This window comes from Spermophilus citellus (genome assembly GCF_964194105.1).
Source record: "Spermophilus citellus genome assembly, chromosome: 9".
Taxonomy (NCBI): domain Eukaryota; kingdom Metazoa; phylum Chordata; class Mammalia; order Rodentia; family Sciuridae; genus Spermophilus; species Spermophilus citellus.
The window spans coordinates 74,303,799-74,316,177 of NC_138191.1; the positions used below are offsets into that span (position 1 = coordinate 74,303,799).

Below are 12,379 nucleotides of genomic sequence, written 5' to 3' on the forward strand. Positions count from 1 at the left end.
AGGATAATATGTATAAAAAAAGAAAAATGCTCCACGACTTAAAATACTGCACAATATGTACAGCTGGCTGCCCCTGAAGCTGGAGGCGAGGGCAGGCCTGGGTCTCTGCACCTGGGCCTGGCTCCACGGCCCCGCCCCGCGGCCGGCTCTCCGCGCAGCCCCGCCCTGCCCGCCCGAGACGCCCGAGACGCCTGCGGCGGCCGCAGAGACACCGGAAGAAGCTGCGGCTGCTGCGGGAAGTGGCCGGCTCGGAAGGCGGGGACCCCGCGGGCAACGCTGCGGAGCCGTTTTCTGGCCCTCTTGACACGACATCGCTTCTCTCCGAAGACGGGGGGAGGAATAGAGGCATTTGCAGAGGTGCGGCCACAGGCCACTGTTGGCTGCGCTGGCGGGGCCCGCGGGAAAGGCCGCGGAGGTGAGCGCGGCGCTGTCTGGGAGGGGCGCGGGCCCCTAGGGCTCCTCGCCTGCTTCCAGGGCCGGGCTCGGTTCTCGCTCCCGCGCGCCGGGGCTGTGTCCACTACAGCGGCCTCCTTTTCTCGGTCAGGGGTAGAGGTATGCTCTCGGGGTAAGGGCTTCGGCCCTTCTATACTGTGCGTTGCAGAAATAACCTGGTGGCCCCTCCACCAGGGGTTGGCGGCGCACGAGAACCGGTAGTTAATTTGAGAGAGGGTCCCCAGGGGGCGCTCCCTTGGAAGCTGGAGGCGGGAGGGGTGAGGTGGGCAGAGAAGAGGGTCTCTGTTCCTTTGCTGGCTTTCCCCACCTGGCGGCGAGTCCCTCCCGATGGGCGCGGGCCATTGAAAGCCCCGCAGCGCGCGGGTTCCAGTTCTGGGTTTCGTTTTGCGGCGCTACTGGAGCGGCCAGACCCGTTCGGGCGGCCCCGTTATTCATTGTTGAGGGAGAAAACCGAGGTGTCACCGTCCCTGGAATTTTTCTTAGATCGTGTTTTGTTTGGGTCAAGTCCAGTCTTACCGTCTGTCCATCAGCAGCTTTTGTTTGGAGCAAATTTCCATAATGTTTGATTTCCCACGCTTTTAAATATTTCTGAAATAACAAAAACACTCTTTTGCACTCAGATATTTTGGGGACTTTCTGCTTTCATATAATCAGTATTAAAAATTGAGCTGGAGGGTGAAATCTTGGCAAGAGCAGAGAATTAAAAGAAGATGAATTTTATTACAGGAATTTCTAGATTTTTGTATACTAGAAATGCGGAATTATAGAATTTTTCACTTCATCGTATTTTTTTCTTAAAGGAAGCTCTCTTACAAAAAGTAATGAGGCTGGCCTCTTTCCATTTCTGATCGAGATGGCATAATTGTATTATCTCGAAGGTCTGACCAAATCATGTTCGTAGCGGGCTATTTAATTTGAACCCAATATAAATATTGTTAGTGATTTCATGCTGTTACTGTAAATAAGGGAAGAATTGGAATCTTATTGAAAAAAAATGATAATTTTAAGAAAAAGTAAGTTACACTATGCTGGGAATTTTATGTTATTTCATTTACTTTGTCAGGTTTGAATAAAAAGACAAGGCAGGAGGATTTGCAAGTTTGAGGTCCAGCCGCAACAACTTGTCCAGTTTGTGTCTCAGAAAATAAAAGGAACTGGGGATGTAATTCAGTACCCCTGTGTTCAATCCCCAGTACCACAAAAGGGGGAAGAAAGAGTACAAAAAGTATTCCTGGATTAAAATATTTGACTTGTGTGCCAGAGGTGTGCTATAGTTATGATTGCTTCTTGTTTTTGATCTAGTTTATTGTCAACTTTTAGTTTTGTGTGTTTTTAGCTCTTTTAAAAAATTTTTCTATATAATTTATCAATAAACAAATATTTTTACATAACTGCAGTTCAGTGGAATTAGATGGTAATAAATAGGTGATTTAAAAATAGTGTTATGGAAATGATAGTTCTTATATTTTGTATTACTACTAGAATTTTCAGTGACCTTTCACTTACACAGTCTTATTTGATCTTCATGCCAATCTTCCGAAGAATGTTAAGAAATAGTCTTTCCCCATGTCAGAAGCATTTCAAGATTGTGCAAGGATCAGAATTTCTTTTAAGCCTGAAATAATGTTGCCAAAGCAGCTGCCTTGATGTAAATTGGAATTCAAATAGTTTAAGATTGGAGCACTGTGACTGACCTATCACGTAAAACAGACTGCGGGAAAATGAACTCTGTAATATGCTGAAAGGTTTTTGGTGAGAAATGTGAAATGTCTTTTATTTGTTTTTTTAAAGAAAGGAATGAGTAACAGCTCTATTTCTTTATTAAAACTTTAAAAAATCTACATGTGATTGCAGGAGCATTTTGATAAGTAGGAAAGTTCCAAAAAGAGCCTGAGATAAGTGTTGTTGGTTTAATTATCTATAAAAAGATACTTGGATTTATGTGCAATATAGTGTGTGTGTGTATGTGTGTGTGTGTGTATATATATATATATATATATATATGACAATTAGTATTATGTGCAATATAGTGTGTGTGTATATATATACACATACATACATTTATATACATAAATGAGAATTGGTATTTTAAGAATACTTAAATACTAGTGGTATTTAAGAAATAACACATGTATCAAAATAAATGTTGCATTTAAATGTTATTTTAAAAGACTGAGTAGGTCACTGGGCACACATCTGTAATCCCAGCTACTTGGGAAGTTGAAGCAGAAGGATCACAAGTTCAAGATCAGCCTCAGAAATTTAGTAAGGCTGTCTCAAAATAGAAAGGGTTGGGGACATAGCTTAATGGTGGAGTGCTTGCCTAGTTTCCACGAGGCCCTGGGTTCAGTCTGGCCAAAACAAAACATAACAACAACAAAAAAAAAGACAACTAAGAAATTGGTCAGTAATTGAGTTTGAGGGCAAAGCCCTTTGAAAAATAATAAAGAGTGGAACATGGTTTCTGTACTCCAAGATCTTGTACTCAAGCAAGGTAGTTTATTTTTATACAACTGCAGTAAGTGCCTTATTGGTAATTATAAAAATTCTTGAGAATTTGGGTGAGGGACACAATTACATGTGATTGGGCCTTGGTGGAAATAGTAATATTTGAGGTGAATGAGGTGTTGTTTTTTTTCCCCTTTTTCATGGTGCTGGGAATTGAACTCAAGGGCCTCACACATGCTAGGAAAGCTCTCTACCACTGAGCAACACATTACCAGCATGATGAGCTTTGAAAGGTTTTGGACAGGTGAACATTGGAGGGTGTTTGTTTGTTTGTTTGCTGGCCCTCACCCTCCCCATACCAATGACCTAGAGGACATTTCAAATATGAATGCTTAATGAGTTTTTATAAGTCATATTTGTGAAAAGATCAGAATAACGGTTTGGTTGATATAATTTATGATTTATGTAAGTAATAGGAATTAAACTAAGAAGAACTTCTTTCAAGGTATTTGACCAGAAGAGATGTGATCCACATGAATGCAGAATGAGCTGTAATTGGGAGAAGATAGACTAAAAGATTTGTTGGTTGGCTTCAGGTTAAGATAATCTTGACACTGTCAATTTTTTTTAAAATTGACATGTATTCATTGTATATATTGTTGGGAATTAATACATGCATATAACAGACAGCATCACTTTTGGGACTTCTCTGAAGCATAGATTGAACTCAGACCTTAAGATGACAATATGGGTGTAGATGAGATGCCAGAAAGTGTAAATGAGGGAATAAGGTCAGAAAAGGGAAAAAAGCCAATAATGAATGGATAACCAAGGGCATAAAACTATGGAGACTTTTGTGTAACTGCCTCAGAATTATCTTGCCAATGGCATGGGGCCTTGCTGTTTTTCTACCTACCCTCAGTCCTTACTGATTGAGAGTGCCCCTGAAATACTCCCTGCATATCCCAGTTGATCTGGTTAGAACTAAGCAAGCTTTTAAGGTGCTGGAGAACTGAGGAGAGAAGCAGAGAAATGGTTGAGGTAGGAGGCTGTTTGTGCTCCTAGAAACTTCCCAAACAAGTTACAATTGAAAATTGAGGTAAGTTGGAAGGATATGGGGCCAGGTAGCAACTCTGTCTATTAACAGGCATCCTTTTGAATAATCCAGCTGTGAAATGAAAGCCTGAATTTAGCTTGTGTTCTAGAAGTGTGGGCTGTGAAGTGGTGAAAAACAGTAGAATTTGGTAACTGACAGTAAGCAGGGAATCATAAGATGGTACTGAGGTTTGAAAGTTAGATAGCTTGTGATAGAGAACTGACGTCAAATTAGTTATGTCAGAAGAATAAAAGAATTGCAGGGTGTTGAGGATAGTAGCAATAGAGTGTAGATGGCTTCCCAAAAGATAATAGGATAGAGAGTAGAACAATGCTGGCACTCCTGCTCCACTTTTTTTTTTTCCGGGTTGTGTGTGTGTGTGCGCGCTTGCTGAGGATGGAACCTAGGGCCTTGCACATCCTATGCAAGAGCTCTATCACTGAGCTATTTTTCAAGCCCCCTTCCCTCCAGATTTTATAATGCTTAGCCCATACTTAATTGTAAGCTTTTGTTGAATTAGTCTCTTTGCAGGGCTTGGCACAGTCCTTAAATACAGTATATGGTGAAAATATGGGACCGAATGTAACATGAAATGAGATCATTTCCTATAGTTTTTAATTGTTTATAAAATTATGAAAGAGAATTTAAAAATATTTTTGCTGGAAGTGGTATTTTTATTATTATTATTACTATTATTATTACTTGGTATTATTATATACTTGGTATTTAACCCAGGGGTGCTCCATCTCTGAGCTACGTCTCCAACCCTGTTTTTTAATTTTATTTTAAGACAAGTTGTTACTAATTTGCTGAGGTTGGCCTTGAACTTGGAATTATCCTGCCTTAACTTCACTCGTTGGTACCATACCTGGATTGACAAACTTTTTCTTCAAGTAGTTTTCACTTGAATGTGGTTGATTGCATGGGTTTTTCCATGTTCCTACATAGCATACATAAGTATTTTTAATGACTATCCCTTAATGCCAGTGTACTCTTTCTTATTAACCCTCTGTCTTACTCAGAAGTGAGACTTGAGATGGAAAAACATAATCTTATTTGAGCCTCTTATTAGAACTCTGTTGTATTCATATTTTCTCTTTCTGAGGTTTGTCATGATTATTTAGATAAAATTAGAATTGGCCATGCTTTGTCATTCATTGAACAGATTTTTTTTTTTCTTTGTAGGAAATGCTAATTGAGATTTATAAATCTCAAGGGATTTTATTTGATGTAAGTTTTGCCATATTGCAGCTATGTTTTAGGATGATTAATGTGGCACTGTTAATATTAGATTATTAAAAAAAAAGATTAGATTCTAGAACAGGTAGGTTGTAGGTAAAGAATCAGCTAATCAACAATGTAGTTTTCTTAATAAAGCTCTCATTAATTAGACTGTTGAGGACCAATGACACATCTTTCTAGAAAGAGGGAAATAAATTATTACTGAATTTCTTTGTTATGGTTTGAGTGAAAAGAATGATTGGGTAAAAATTTTAGGACTGTTTGTGAGACTGTAATCTTCTCATTCTACAAAAATGTTTAAAGAACAAGAAACATGGTTCCTTAAGATGTTTGTTAACTTCAATCTTCAATGCCTATTACTGAAAAAAAAGCTTGTCAGCAGATTTCATAGGTTAAAATGTCTCCACAAATACTTACTGTGGTTTGATTCAAAATGAAATATGTTTTTCTACTTGTTATTACACTCTTCACTGATAATCAGTTTTTTTTTTTGGCTTACCTTTATTGGATAGCAGTTTTCCTCTATGATAATTATGGAAAGATGAGTCATTGTATTCTTGCTATTAATATAATTTTGAAGTATAATATTTAAAATGTTCTTCTATACCCTTGAACTAGTTAAATTAGTTGGAACTGTTAGAATCATAGTCTAAGCTAAAACTATTGATAAATCAATTTTTCTATAATCACAGAATCTTGAGTTTTTAGTGTAAAATGCTGTTCTTCGAAACATTTATGACAGTTGGTTGTCTAACCTGTGCAACAATTATGGAGAACAACTTGCTTCTTTGAAAATTTATCTATATTCGAATCAAAATTTTCACAATTGATTGGATTTACAGAAAAGAAAGACTTCCTCTTTGGTGATAATGTTCAAATAATTAGGACACATGTATCAAGTTCTGCAATTTTTTTTTTTTTTTGTGTGTGTGTGTGTGTGTTCACTTCCTTGCTTTCATTTGTTCCATATAATAGTTATCATTTATAGGGGCTGGGGATGTGGCTCAAGCGGTAGCGCTCTCGCCTGGCATGCGTGCAGCCCGGGTTGGATCCTCAGCACCACATACCAACAAAGATGTTGTGTCCGCCGAGAACTAAAAAATAAATATTAAAACTAACTCACTCTCTCTCTCTCTCTCTCTCTCTCTCTCTCTCTCTCTCTCTTTCACTCTCTCTCTCTCTTTAAAAAAATAGTTATTTATTTAGTACTTACTATTATCACTCTCTTTTAAGCCCTTTATATATGCTAAGATATAATGAATGCACTTAAACCAGCTATCCACTTTATTCTAAAACATTTTCTGCTGATAATTAAGTAAGAATTTCTCTCTCTCTTTTTTTTCTTTTTTTTTTTTTTTTTTTTTTTTTGCGGTGCTGGAGATTGAACCCAGGGCCTTGAGTATACAAGGCAAGTGCTTTACCACTGAGCTACACCCCCAGCCCTTGAGTAAGAATTTCATTGTTTTATATATCTTTTATGATCTAGAATCCAAATACTTGAATGCCTTTTTTGTGGACTCATTTTATTTTTAATTTTTAACTTTTTTGGTACTGTGGATTGAACGCAGGGGCGCACTGTCACTGAGCTACAATCCCCAGATCTTTTTATTTTGAGATGGGGTCTGACCTTGAATTTGAAGTCTTCCTACTTCCTCCTTTTGAATGACTCGGATTATAGGAGTGTGCCATTGTGCCCAGTTTAAAGCCTTACTTTACATGGTAGTTTTGTTTTGTTTTTTTGGTACTAGGGATTGAACTCGAGCACTTTCTACAACTAAGTTACATCCTTAGCCCCTCATTTTTTTTGTTTTGAGACAGGGTCTTGCTAAGTTGCTGAGGCTGGTCTTGAACTTGTGATCCTTCTATCTCAACCTTCTGAGGATTACAGGCATGTGTCACCTTGTCAATTTAGCTTGTTTTCGTAAATACTTTAGCAACTAATGTTTATGATTTTAAGCTTATAATCAGTTTTCAGTAGCCTGCTTTCTGTAACTTTAGTGATATTTTGGTTAAAAATATTGAATAGTTGTAGCTGGGCATAGTGGTCTGTGCCTATAGTCCCAACTACTTTGGAGGCTAAGGAAAGAGGATCACATGGACCCAGGAGTTTGGGGCCAGTCTGGGCAGCATAGCGAGATCCCATCTGAAAATAAACAACAAAAAGGATTTAGCAGTTCTGCCACATGCTAATAAAGACCTCTGCTGGATTTATATTAATCTTACCTATGTCTATTAAATAGTTAATAGTCCTCCTGACATAATTTTTTTTCTCTGTCACACGAATTTGATTTTGATTTTGTGTTTGTGTGTATTGTGGTGCTGGGAATTGAACCCAGGTCTCATAAAAGCTAGGCAAGTGCTCTGCCAGTGAGCTATACCCCCAGCCCTGTGGAGACTGATTTTTTTTTTTTTTTAATGAATTACTTGAGTTTTTGGAAGAGACTAAGCCATGGAATGACTTAGTTTCTCAATATTAAAAGACTCTCAGTGGGTTACCATGCCTTTATGTATATCCAAAATATTAATAGCATGGGTCCCTGTGCTTTTCCTATATTAAAATTTTAGTATCTGGTTGTCTGCTATTATAGGATGGTAGAACAGAATTTCAAGACTGAGCCAGTTGTGGTGGTACCAGCCTGTAATCCCAGCTCCTCTAGAGGCTGAGGCAGGAGGATTAAAAGTTTAAGGCTGGTTTAGTGAGACTGTGTTTGATACTGTGGATTGAACGCAGGGACGCACTGTCACTGAGTCTCATAAAAAAAGGGACTGGGGATGTAGCTTAGTGGTAAATCTGTGGTTCAATCTTCAAGACCCTCCACACCCAAATTGTTTTTTTCCAAGACTGAAACTTGGAGATTTTAGCACTAGAATATTACCCTCCATTAAAAGCAGTATCTTCAGAAGTAGTTTTAAAGCTCCTTAAGTGCAGATGGGCAGTTGAGCCCCCAAAGCTGTATATTATAGAGCCAATGAATGCAATAATTTCCATCTGGAAAAAATTTCACTTGATATTTATTGTCACTGTTATGGATGAGAACTTCAATAATCCAGTTAGGATAGATAGAAAAAGCTATGTGAGGGCTGGGGCGGTAGCTCAGTGGCAGAGTACTTGCCTAGCACGTTTGAGGCACTGGGTTTGATCTTCAGCACCACGTAAAAATGAACAAATAAATGTATGTTGTCCATCTACAACTTCTAAAAATAAAAAAAAATCTAAAAGAACTTTTTATCTAAAATTTATGTAAGATTGTAAAAGTAAGAACAGGTGAGGTACAGTGGCACATGCGTAATCCTAGCTACTTGGCTTAGACTGAGGCAGGACGATTGCAAGTTTGAGACTGACCTCTGCAACTTAGACTCTGTCTCAAAATAGATAAATAAAAAAGAATGGTGATGGAGCTAAGTGGAAGAGGACCCCTGGGTTCAGTCTTCTATACCAAATTAAAACAAACAAAAAAACCCTCCGTAAAATAAAAAACTAACATAAGGATAAAAATAAGATCAAATTATGGAAAAATCTTAATTTCCATGTAAATTTTGGATTTTCTTGTGCTTCCTTGGTGATTCCCAATCTGTGAGCCACAGGCTTGTATTTTTGAGGGAATCTGAGTTTTGTGGGATCTATGCTGTGGACTAAGAGAGTTTTTACTGTTTTGATGTTTAGTATCTTAATACCTATCTCCCCTGACAATTGTGAGACTAGAATGAAAATAGATATGCCTTATTCTGTGTGAAGAACACATTCTTTTGATGTGTACTTTGAGAAGGAATTGAAGTAACTAAGAAATTTTGTCTTGTCCTGCTGAATCTAAGTACCTTCTTTCAATAAATCCTTGTCAAATATAAGAATCATTTTGTTAACATAGTGAATATACTTAATACAACTAGATAACTAAGGACCTTCTATTTTCATAGCATTGTACTTAATTATATGGAATACTATTTAGCCTTGCTACAAATTTGTTACCTTTTATTTACACGCACTGATTCTCTTTAAATTTTCTTTAAGTAGCAGAATAAAGAGAACTTTAGCTTTTTTTAAACTTGAAACTTAAAAAAAATTATTCATCTTTTTGAAAGTTTCTTTTTAATTCACTGATCCTATTTCTTTCCTTTGAGACAGCATTCAGAGCATTATTTAGAAAGCAGTGAGAACAGTTCCATTTCACTGGCAAGCAGCAGAAGTTGTACTTAGAAGGAAATGAATAGTTGGGTTTTTGGGTTTTTTCTTATTTGAGATGGGTCTTGTTATATTGCTCAAACTCTCCTAAACTCCTGGGCTGGTGACCCTCTTGCCACACCTTCTTGAATAACAGGAACAACAGGTGTACCAACCGTATACAACCCAACCACTATGCTATGCTTGAAAATGTTTGGTTTAAATGCTTTTTTTTTGGGAAGTGGATTGAACCTAGGGCCACTTTACCACTGAATTAAGTAAATCCCCAGTCCTTTTTATTTTTATTTTGAGGTAGGGTCTCTATAAGTTGCTGAGGGTCTTTCTAAATTGCTGAAACTGGTTGCAAACTTGTGATCCTACTTGCCTCAGCTTCTCTAGTTGCTGGAATTCTAGGCATGAGCCACTTCATCTAGCTTGGTTTAAATACTTTTATTAATTAAGTGAAAAAGGGTTCAGTCCTCACCTTTAGAGATTAAGAAAACCAAAATTAGGATATGAGGATTAAAGATAAAACTATTTAATGGAATTGGAAGCAGAGCAAAAATAGTGGAAAGAATAAATCAATCCCAAACCTGGTTCTTTGCAAAGATCAAGGAACTAGGTAAACCTTTTAAAGAAGGGAAAAGAATGGAGTATAAATATGTAAGATTCGGAAGGAGGGAAATACCATATACTCTTCAAAAATATAGGAGAGATTAACAGGATCATTTTTTTACAGATTTACTTGAGAATGTACATGTAATGCTATGATCTCAAAAGTTATTTCAAGAGGAAATGGATGGTGGTATAGAAAAATATGAGTGAAATTTACCCAAAAGATTAAAACTTGAAATGATCAATTTCCATCGATGGATTGAAAAGATGATTAGAGACTGGTCCTTGGAAAACGCATCGTAGCAGATGGTTTTACAGTTGAGTTTCATTTAACTTATGAAGAACACATCATCATAATAATGATGGCTACTCTCCACCATTGATGATGCAAAACTACCCAATGCATTCTGTGATAAAAATGCTACCAAAATAGGTAAATATCATTTATGTATAGAAAGACAAAATCTTTAAATACAATACTAGCCAATAGAATATAAGCATGAAGCAACAGATTAATAATACATTTTGACGCATAGGGTATATTGCATCAATGAAAGCATCGTTAAGTACTAAATCTGTTAATAAATAGGTCATATCAGCAAATGAAGCAAGTAATATATAGTGAGCTGTGAGTAGCTGTGGAGAGGGCATTTGATAAAGTTCATTAAGACTCCTCTCCCCCGCCCCCTGCACTTTTTTGATGCTGCATAGCAAACCCAGGGCCTTGTGCATACTGAGCTACATTCCCAGCCCCATCAAGTCTTTTTTCCCCCCTTTTGGTAGTGGGGTTTGAACACCTGGTGCTTTACTGAGCTACATCCGAGTCCTTTTTTTTTTTCATTCTTTTTTAATTATACATGACAGTAGACATTTTGATATAATTGTACAAGCATGGAACATGTCTTACTCTAGTTAGGACCCCATTGTTATGGATGTACATAATAGTGGGATTCACTGTGGCCCAAACCTTTTTATATTTTATTTTGAGACAGCATCCTCCTAAGTTGTTGAGGGTCTCACTAAATTGATGAGGCCTCTTAGGCCTCTCATTAAGTTGTTGAGGCTGATCTTGAATTTAGGATCTTCCTTCCCTGCCTCAGCCTCCCTGGTCCTTGGGATTAGAATCACTGAAATTTGATTTTCTGGGATTACCACTGCACCCCTGCCTAAAAACATTTCTAACTAAATGGACAAGGAAGTGATAGCAAGTATCTTAAACATCAGAACCATTAAAAATGGGAAATTGGTGGGGATGTTCATGATCACTTTTGTATTCTGTGTTGTATTACCAGTTCTAGTAAATGCATTAAAATGCCAAATTAAATAATTGGTATCAATATTGGGAAATAAAAGGCAAAATTTATATTTTCTAGTATGTTCAGAGAATAGTCAAGGAAACTAAAAGGGAATAGTGAGGAGGTATATTTTGTAACTATAAAATATCAAAATAGTGTCTATAGCCTCTGTACTCAGATTATTATCCTATTAACAGATAGTGGAACAAAATAGATTCTGGAAACTCATTGTAAGCAAACAATAAAGAATAAAGGTAGTGTCTTTATTTTTTATTTTTGTGATACTGGGGATTGAACCTAGGGCCTCTGAGCTACATCCTCTAAGCTCTTTATTTTATTGAATTTATTTTTATTTTTTTGAAGAGAAATCCACAGACAAGGATGAGTGAGTGTAATAGTAGGATTTATTCAAGTGTAAATAGAAACAGAACTCTTGCAGGGCTAGAGGGGACCTGATAGGGCCCCTTTTTTTATTTTATTTTGAGACAGGGTCTTGCTAAGTTGCCAAGCTTGAACTTGTGATTCTCCTGCCCCTGGAATACCTGGAATTATAGTTGTGCACCACCACATCTAGCAGCACATTCTTTTCAATGTGTTATTGGGCAAACTGTATAAGTACAAGCAAAAGAATAAAATTGGGGTCCTACCCTGTACAAAACTAACTCAGATATTTTAAAGATTTAAACATTAAGAGTTAAAGCTATAAAACTCTTAGAAGAAAACATGGAGGGATAGCCAGGTGCAGTGGTACATGCCCATAATCCCAGCAGCTGGGAGGCTGAGGCAGGAGGATTGTGAGTTCAAAGCCAGCCTCAGCTACTTATCGAGGCTCTAAGCAACTCAGCAAGACTCTGCCTCTAAATTAAAAAAAAAAAAAAATGGGCTTGGGATTTAGCTCAGTGGTAGAGTGCTTGCCTCACACGCACATGGCCCTGGGTTCAATCTTCAGCACCACCAAAAAAAAGAAAAAGAAAAAATGGGAGTGGGTGTGGGGAGGTGCTGGGGATGTGGCTCAGTGGTTAAGCACCCCTGGATTCAATCTCTGATAACAAAAACAACAACAACAAAAAC

General features: G+C 37.6%; 1 protein-coding gene across 9 annotated transcripts in view; it reads left to right on the plus strand.

Moving 5' to 3' along the window:
* The first annotated feature begins 200 nt into the window (after positions 1–200).
* Positions 201–12,379, plus strand: part of USP33 (ubiquitin specific peptidase 33) — a 59,436-nt gene continuing 47,257 nt past the window's right edge. For 3 of the 9 annotated variants that reach the window (XM_081305928.1, XM_081305933.1, XM_081305934.1), the window contains exon 1: positions 218–415. The gene's annotated coding sequence lies outside the window, so the exon portion shown is untranslated. Of the gene's footprint in view, positions 416–534; positions 553–6,666; positions 6,687–10,137; positions 10,447–12,379 lie in introns of those variants that run through there. The other 6 variants (XM_081305935.1, XM_081305936.1, XM_081305929.1 and 3 more) reach the window with 5 other exon arrangements.